The following is an 8,629-nucleotide window of genomic DNA, read 5'->3' on the forward strand; positions in this document are numbered from 1 at the left end:
CTTTACACAGTCAACAATGAGCGCCATGGCAACGGTAGTGGTGATGAAAAACATATAAACGAGCGGAGAAACAAATTTAATTTCTAATGCGAGTTATGGACGTCACATGTTGGTGTATTTTGTCAGCAGCATAACACAGATTAAAACTAACCATGAACCATAACCTGATGGATCAGCAAGAAAATGTAGCTTCTGTTGTGATGTCACTGTAAAATCACATATTTTCATTATGTGTTAGACTCGTTTTGGCAAGACGGGATGTTACCTCAGCTTCAGAGCCACAGACACCTCTGGTATCATGAAGCCTCCATCATTCAACATCAAACCGGATAAATCTGACAACAGGTTCCCATCTGACCTCTTTAAAGTTAGTTATTGACTTATTTTATGTACAATTTAATGAAGGCATGTAAAATGAATCCTTCATAAGGTTTCATTTTGACTCTGTTGGATTTCTATGTTCAGCCTTCAGATTATGATGAATGAACTAAATGTGAGACAAACACAGTGTTTGTGTGGGACAGCAACACATTACCAAAGCAGGGAGGCAGTCAAATATCTTATATTTGAATGCAATGTTTTAAATTCTCTTGCTAACTCAATACAACAGGAAGAAAAGGACACTAAACTTTGCTGATATGATCTCACACAATAGGCTGTATTTTATTCAGCTGTTCTGCCTGGTAACAGTCTTTGGGTTTCAGTAATGATGTATCCATAGATCAGCATGCATTTTTTAGCCATTTCTGCCAATTTTAGCAATTTTTAGCCAAGTATGACTTACAAATTATGTCACATCACTTCATATATTCCCTCAGTTTCTCAGAGTATATTGCTGCATCATTTTCTTTGTGTTCATTTCCATCATATTTACCTAAATCTGCACTGTGTGTGACTTTCATGACTTTCCCTGTGAGTCTCTGTGTGTATAGAATTAGACAGGCTAAACTTCATTTAAGTATAAGAAACTTTTCCATTCAGTTGCACTGACTAAAGTCAGACCTTATGAAAGTGCATGTCCTGCAGAGTCGGTCAAAATGTGGGACAAGGGGACATAAAACGTTGTGCAGCTGCACTTAAAGAGGGACATCAGGTCACCCTATACAGATACAGGTTTCATGGTACTCATACGTTTGGCCACATGGTGCGCTATAATTTTAATAATGAATTAAATGCACATCATGATACATGATCCAAAGCAATAATTTTCCTTATTTTCCTCTTACGTGCAAGTTTTCCTTCATTATCAGTTTTTTGCTAATATTCTTTGTTAGGATTAATAAAAATAATGCATTGTTTTAGCTCTGTTATTTATTGATTTCTACCTGTTATATTTTACATGTTAACAATCTGAAAGAAATGTGACACTGAGTCAGAACAGAAGTTTCTCTGCACTGCCGCCCAGAACACGACATCATACATGTGAAAACAAACTCACCAAACTGCATTAGATTTTACTTTAAACATGATCCATATTTATTTAGAGTCACAAAGAACAACTTTTATTACTGTCATCTACAACAAATTAGTAATGATGTTGATGGCTTAAAGGTTAAAATAATAACTTACATAATAAATAAATAGATCTGTACAAAGAATTAAAATTAAATAAGTACAAAATGTTGTCAGCAGCTTCTTTGCTCTGATGTTTTTGTGGTCTCATTGTTGCTTCATACACTTATCACTGGAGGACATTTCAGTTCTCCCTGTGGAGAAGAAAACAGAAAAATATTCACAGTTAGAAATATTTTATTATTACTGTCTGTTAGGCTGATCTATAGCTTTGTCTTTAGGGAGTCTGACATTATCATCCATCAGTTTCACACCAGCAGAGGCTAATGAGTGACTTCCCCCTCCTACATTTTTAGAGGAGGTTTCCTCTCATCCCATGTCTCTTTATAAAACACTGACTTCACTGGATGAGCCTCTGCAGCTGTGGCCAAATCTAAAAATAACTGGTTTGTCTTAGAGGGAAAAGCAGTGTGTTGGAAAGCGTGTGTGTGCAGATTTATTAAGAAATGGCTGCAGCTAATGACACCCGATGATTGCTCAGCACAACAGTCACTACTTACTCTTTTACATGAGTGGAGTGCTTTTACTGACCCACAGTCAAGTGGGTAATAAAAGCTTTAAATTGAAAATATGTGCTTTAATATTAAAAATCCTCTTATAAATTAACCAATAATGTTGTACACATTTTGTGACAAGAGGTAACAGCAGTAATCAGCTGCCTTGTTAGTTAGTTCCTAATCCCATGGACGAACTCCACCTCCATCATCCTGGGATACAGTTGGTGACAGTTGCCAACCTCGTGTGCATAGTGACACCAGCTCTCCTGCAGGTTCTGGTTAGAGCGGCCCAAACCAGTCGCTCACAGTGGATTTCCAGAAAAGAAAGTCTGCTGTCACCAGGCACAGTTTGAGATGATGGAGCTGGAGTTCATTCAACCACGAGACAAGAGATTTGAGGCAGCTGAAAGACGCAGTGACTAAACTAGACGGGAGGGGATTTTCCAGTGATAAATTCGCTGTAGTCAACGTATCGTGCTGACTATGATGGAAGATGGACGTTTGGCAACTTAGATTAGTCAGGTGTTTCATTTAGTGGAACTCAATCCAATAATCTTACTTGTTTGCAGTAGAGTCACTTTGAGCGATGTCACGTTTGACTCACCTTCTCTATTTTGTCTTTGAGCCACTCAGAATTTGGATCAATGCACCATATGTTATTTTTATGCCGCTTGTTGATGATCCTAAAAGCAGAAACACAAACAAGGGAAACATGTTGTTACATCAGTGTCTCAGTGCGACATGCATGATGTACTCATTATTAACATGGAACATTTCAGAGTTGTGTTTAAATCTAGGCTTGCTCACAGGAAGGCGTGTTGCCTGCAGCCATAGCGTGGTTTTTGTTCAAAGCAGCTTTGGATTGTCTTCACTTCCTGGGTGATGACCTTGTGGCAGCACGGCAAACCCAAACTTTCAGGTGAGGAACGGGCTGCACGAAAAGAGAACCACAATGAGCTTAATCAACATGACATGACATAAGTGTTATATGTTACTGAAAGACACTGATAATTTTCTATTAATTTTGACATTAAATGATTCACTTCATTCAAGAAATTTGCTTAAAAGAAAAAGAAAGTGGGCTCCAGATCCTTTACATGACCCCTAGCTTCCGTTATCCAATGAAAAATTATTACAACTAAGCAAACAGGCATCAGGTTTCTCTTAAGAGGATCTCACTCGCTGAAAAACGTGAGATTTAACCTCTAAAAGTACATTTACAGATTGAATTGCTCTGTTGAGGATGTTTGCACTCATAATAAAACTGTCGAAACAAAACATTAAACATCTCTCTGGTTGGATTTAAGTTTGAACTAGAATATTGATAGTGTTTCTTTCTTGATACCGAAAACGCTGCAAACCCCATTAAAAGAAGAGCTGTACCTTTCTGCACAGCGACGAGCATCACGACAGGCAGACAGAGCAGGAAAATCCAGCGGCTGATGGAGAGAGTCGGACACATCTTCACGAGCTGAAAGGCGCCAAATCTGACTCTGGATCAGTGCTCTAAGCAAGTTTGTTAGTCTGACACTTGTGTGATCTTATATACTGTAGTTTGTCACAAAAAGAGGAAATGTGGAAATTGAGCAGGCTATTCTGAGGAAATGATGTACAGTGACACAAACACGCCCATGATGTGTTCTTCATGTCTTTATATGTTCACTTTGTTGTTTTCTTCTCCTTTCTTCGGACTGGCCACATGCTGCCATCATCACCTCTTACGTGTTATCACGCTCTCGGCTAGATTGATAAATTGTGGCTGATGTGCAATCCATGCATGTACTCATTTTAGCTCAATGACTACATGTTGTTCAAAGTAGGCCGGACCTTGAACTTTGACCTATTTCTTCACCAAATAGGAGTTATCATCGAAGGGTTTTTCAGATCCACATTTTTAGCTTTGAACAGCGTAATTCAAAGCTTGACTGTGTGGTTGTAGCAAAACCTCCAATGAAAGGGATTTTCTTATTGTCTATTCTTTTTTTAGGTTTGTCCCTTTCAGTACACCACCCTACAGTTAAAGTTATATGTCCAATGGACATTTAACTTTGTGACTACAGACAGTTTCAGTTTGGAGACAACACTAACTACACAGAGACGCCATGAAAACTGCTGTTTAAAATGAATTAAAAAATCTATAAGGCATGTAAGAGCACAGTGTGTCATGCCGTCTAAAAGCCAATTAAAGCCTTAAAACATAAAATCATTTACCAGAGTGCACACTACAAGAGAAAAAAAGAGCAAGATAGGGAGAGAAGAAAGTGAAGTGTAGCTGGGATCCAATTGATCCAAAGGAGAGAGCTGAGTTCTATGTTGCTACCCTAACCTATGGCCACAAGTTGGGGCCATAGGTTGGGGCTGTGGGAGTGTGTGGGTGGGGTGTTTGCCCGCTCTGTCTGCCTCCTCCTCTCTTGCCACTCCTACCCCCTCTGTCTCTCTCACTCTCCTCTCTCTCCCCAGGATAGATGCTTTTGATTAGCCTCGTTTCCCACCTGGGCCCAGTCAGCAATCACCTCTGAGGCTATTTAAGCTGGGGATGCGCTGTGAGTGAGGTGGTTTTTCCCCTCTGTGGCTCTACATGGGTTTCTGCTAGGTTTTAGACACGCAGCCTCATTTGAGTAGTGAGTAGATGGGCTTGTGGGCCCTGGAAGTGTCTCCCCGTGGTGGGAAGTGAAATATGAAGTGTGAGAAGTGGGAAATGGCTCCCTTATTTGTTTGGTCATTTTTCTTTTGTTGCTGTGATTGTTCCTTTGTTCCTTTGGCGTTATTGGTAGAACGGCGTTGCTGGCTCTTTAAGTTAAGGTCATTTGTAATAAGGATATATTATTTGCAGTGTTGGGTAAGTTACTTTAAATTAGTAACTTAGTTACATTACTAGTTACTTCTATCAAAAGTAACTCAGTTACTTCAAGTTACTCGTTACTTTCAGAGTAACTAGTTACTAGGGAAAGTAGCTTTGGTTTTACTCACAATTCTCTTGTTAATGTGTTGCTTCCGTAACTGGATACCCAGCAAGATTGCCAGTCTTCTAGCTTGCTTACTTGCCACAAGTGCACTGTGCCACCTACCAATAGAAAGGAAAAAATAATGTGCACATTTCCACGAGAGAAATCCCACGCCTGGACCGTCGTTGACCGCCGCCATGATTCTAGCCTGCTTTTTACATCCAACACAAAAACTGCAGTCGTGGTGCTTTTGATTGTACTCAGAACTTGGAAATTCTGCCTTCTGAATAGGAAGATGTAGGTAACACCAGACTGCAGATGAGCTGCATACAGAGCTGGACTGGGACAAAAAAATCGTCCCGGGCATTTTGACTAGAGACCGGCCCACCATTATAGGAAAAATCATAAAGCCTTTGAATGAAAACAAACACTGTTGTGACAGTGATGTACACTGTTCTGATGGTATATATGTATCAATCTATCAATTGTTTGTTGTAAGACTCAGATAATTATTTTTTTTTAAAAGCGAGACATTTTAAATGAGAATAATAAAGAAAACTATTTCCTTGTGCCCCCCTTTCCCTGTTAATGCCCTACATGGACCCCTGGCAACACTTTGCTAGATCCGCCCCTGCACAGTTACCAGCTGTCAGCTACGTAGAAAAGGATCCTGGTGTTATTTGTCTCTCAGAAACAGCTCATAACTTCCCTTCAACTCATTCATGTCACCTAAAAGGTAAACCCGTTTCTCCATCACCTGTTCAGCTCTGATGATTCAGTAAGGACATCTCCTGGTTTCATCTGCATGTTTCCCTCTCACCGGATATACAAACCAATATCATGACCAGCAGCTTTACAGCTGTGGCTCCAACTAACATCAGCTGATACTAGAAATTAATATTAAATAAATTCTAACAACTGCTGATCAAGCTTAAATGTGCTGCTCTTGTTTAGCGCGACATCCGCTGGTTTCCTCTTTCTGGCGCAAAGTGGGCGATAAATAAACAAGAGAGAAAAGCCGATCAGCTGATCATTGATCAGTTTCATGATCGAAGTAGAAACAGGAGAGGAGAGAATGAGAGAAGAAGAGGCAGCTGTGCAGCTTCAGCTTTGTGTCTTTTTCATTGTAGCTGAAGTCCGGGACAAACTGTGTTCCTTTTCACCTCAGTACGAAACGTGTAATATTTTCTCTGAATACGAGACGATTCTGTTTTTTACTGGACGGTTGGCAACTCTAATAATTAACCGTATGAACAAAATAAAGTTCAACATCAGTAACATAGCACCCACCCAGCTGTATAGAAACTCCGTCATGCTAGCTAGCACGCAGTACGTCTGAAAATGTCAGCATACCGAAAATAAACTCCACCTAAACTTGGTTTATATCTGACCCAGATAGACTGCAGGTCATAACTTCTTACCTGAAGTTCAGTTCACCTGACACGCGGACCGGCGGCTGCTTCGGGTCTCTCCTCTTGCCTCCCTTTTCCTTCATCCACCTGCTGGCCTCCACCACTTGCTAATGTTACTGAATCTGTGGAAGCTCCGCGATACCCACCACACGAAGTAACGAGTAACGAGCCTATCTAAATCCCAGTAACGAGTAACGCGTTCCTGGTTTTGGCATAATAACTAGTTACCGTGCTCGTTACCACAATAATAACATAGTTACTGTAACGCGTTACTTAATAACGCGTTAGTCCCAACACTGATTATTTGTAATAAAACTATATTATTATAGAACAACTGTCTGTTTTCCTTTTTATTCCTTTCTGGTCCCCACACTCACAGCCCTAGACCTCTTTGTGGGGACGTAACAGGGCCATAGTATTGAGTATTGACTGAAGGAGTAAGATCATGAATTCAAGCAGCTGAAAAGAGATTTCTCTAAAGGTTTTCTGGGCTCAGGCTCAGAGATCATTCAGGAGGAACTCACTCCATCTGCTCCTCATCGAAATAAAATTAATCTTCTCTCTTGTCTAAAAATTGCTGTGGTCACAACAAGACAACTGACAGAGAAACACAGGGCTTAAATATACATAGTAACGCGGTAATCAGACCTACAAGACAAAGGAAGCAAAGCAGAATACATTAACAAATGAGAGACTGTCAAAATAAAGCAGGAAGTATAACACAGAGGTGCAGACGTGACACTGAGACCGAGACACGACTGACTGGAAAGACAGCGGGAACATAAAGACAAGCATGACAAGATAAGAAACAAGAAAGGCAAACCAACAGAAACTAAGAATATAACACAAGCAGAAACAAAACCCATGAATTACAATAATGAAAGAAAATAACTAGAAGAAACACAAAAACACTGGGTCACAGACCCAGCCCAGTGACACAGACAGGCAAAGCTATTTATCCCCCCCTTAATTTGCAAATAGAGTCTGGCTCCCACAGGAAAGAAGATTAAATGTGCATGAACCTATCAACAGACAGGTGTAACATAAATGTATGCAGGGGTTACAATGCGAAGTCTCCTTTGCATAAAAATGAGTCAAAGACGAGGAGTCTGAGGCTGAAATGATGATAAATTACATCATTTTTCTTTTGGTAAACATTGAAAATGAGTCCAGCAGACATGAACACAGGGCTCAAGCTTCCACTCAGGGACTGCACTGTGCCCGGCTGTCGTAGTGCACCATGCCCAGTTTACAGAACACCAGAAAAGAGAAAATCAAATACACAATTGGTAAAAAATGTCCCTTTTTTGATGAGAGTAAATACAAGAGAGGCAAAAAGGGAGAAAATGGAAGAAAATACCTGTACCAGTATTTACAACAGGTGTTTTTTTAGAGCTCAGACTGAAATGTCATAGCTGAAGCTGAATGATTCACCTGCTACACAGTGTGGTTAGTTTCTTGTCAGTACTGACAGGAAAACAAAATGCAATAAACAACACAATTATTTTAATGTACTCTTTCAGTAAGAGCTGCGTGAGCCAAAACATTTGGTTGTATATTGTTTCTCTGCTGAATGGGAGCATGGTCCTTACTTTAGCACTCCTGGGATAAGTACACACAGTGTGAGCAATACTCACACTATTTTCTCACATGATGATACAAACTCTATTCTTTAATTTCCATATTGTTACCAAAAACTTTGTAGCGTCCCCACAAACCACATGTGTGTCACTTCTGTAGGGAGAAACAGTGAGCGCCCACTACCACCTCTGCTTTATACCCTCCCTAAAATCCCCTGGGTCCCATTTACACCATGTTCAGGTTTGTTGCATCAAATTTAAACTCAGCCGTGTTTCACACGCTGCCAACATTACCTCCTACATGTCATCACACTCATAGCCAGATTGATAAACTGTGGATTGACTTTTCAGTTTGATAACCACCAGCATGTGACCGCTTACTCTGACTGCTTATATTAAAGTAAGAAAAACAAAATATGGAAAATAAATCCTCTAAAATATTCTTACCAAATTGGCTCTTTCTTCTGAAGACATTCACCTGGAACATAACCAAGATTTGAAGAAAAAACAAATTAGGTTAACTCACATCATCTGTTTGATCTGAACCACTAAGGTCTACTTGGTTTATGTGTACTGTAGAAGAGGTGGGTCTGAGAGCAGTCTTCCTGACTTCATGTGAGAGG

General features: G+C 40.1%; 1 long non-coding RNA gene across 1 annotated transcript; it reads right to left on the reverse strand.

Annotated features, from left to right (window-relative positions):
- Window positions 1-1,436: 1,436 nt before the first annotated feature.
- LOC112847902 (uncharacterized) lies at window positions 1,437-4,956 on the reverse strand. Its single transcript, XR_003221736.1, has 3 exons — window positions 2,877-4,956; window positions 2,674-2,752; window positions 1,437-1,706 (listed from the first exon to the last, which is right to left on the reverse strand). It is a non-coding gene; the product is annotated as an uncharacterized LOC112847902 (long non-coding RNA).
- Window positions 4,957-8,629: the final 3,673 nt, after the last annotated feature.

The sequence above is a fragment of the Oreochromis niloticus genome, linkage group LG9, assembly GCF_001858045.2.
Source record: "Oreochromis niloticus isolate F11D_XX linkage group LG9, O_niloticus_UMD_NMBU, whole genome shotgun sequence".
In the NCBI taxonomy this organism is placed as follows: domain Eukaryota; kingdom Metazoa; phylum Chordata; class Actinopteri; order Cichliformes; family Cichlidae; genus Oreochromis; species Oreochromis niloticus.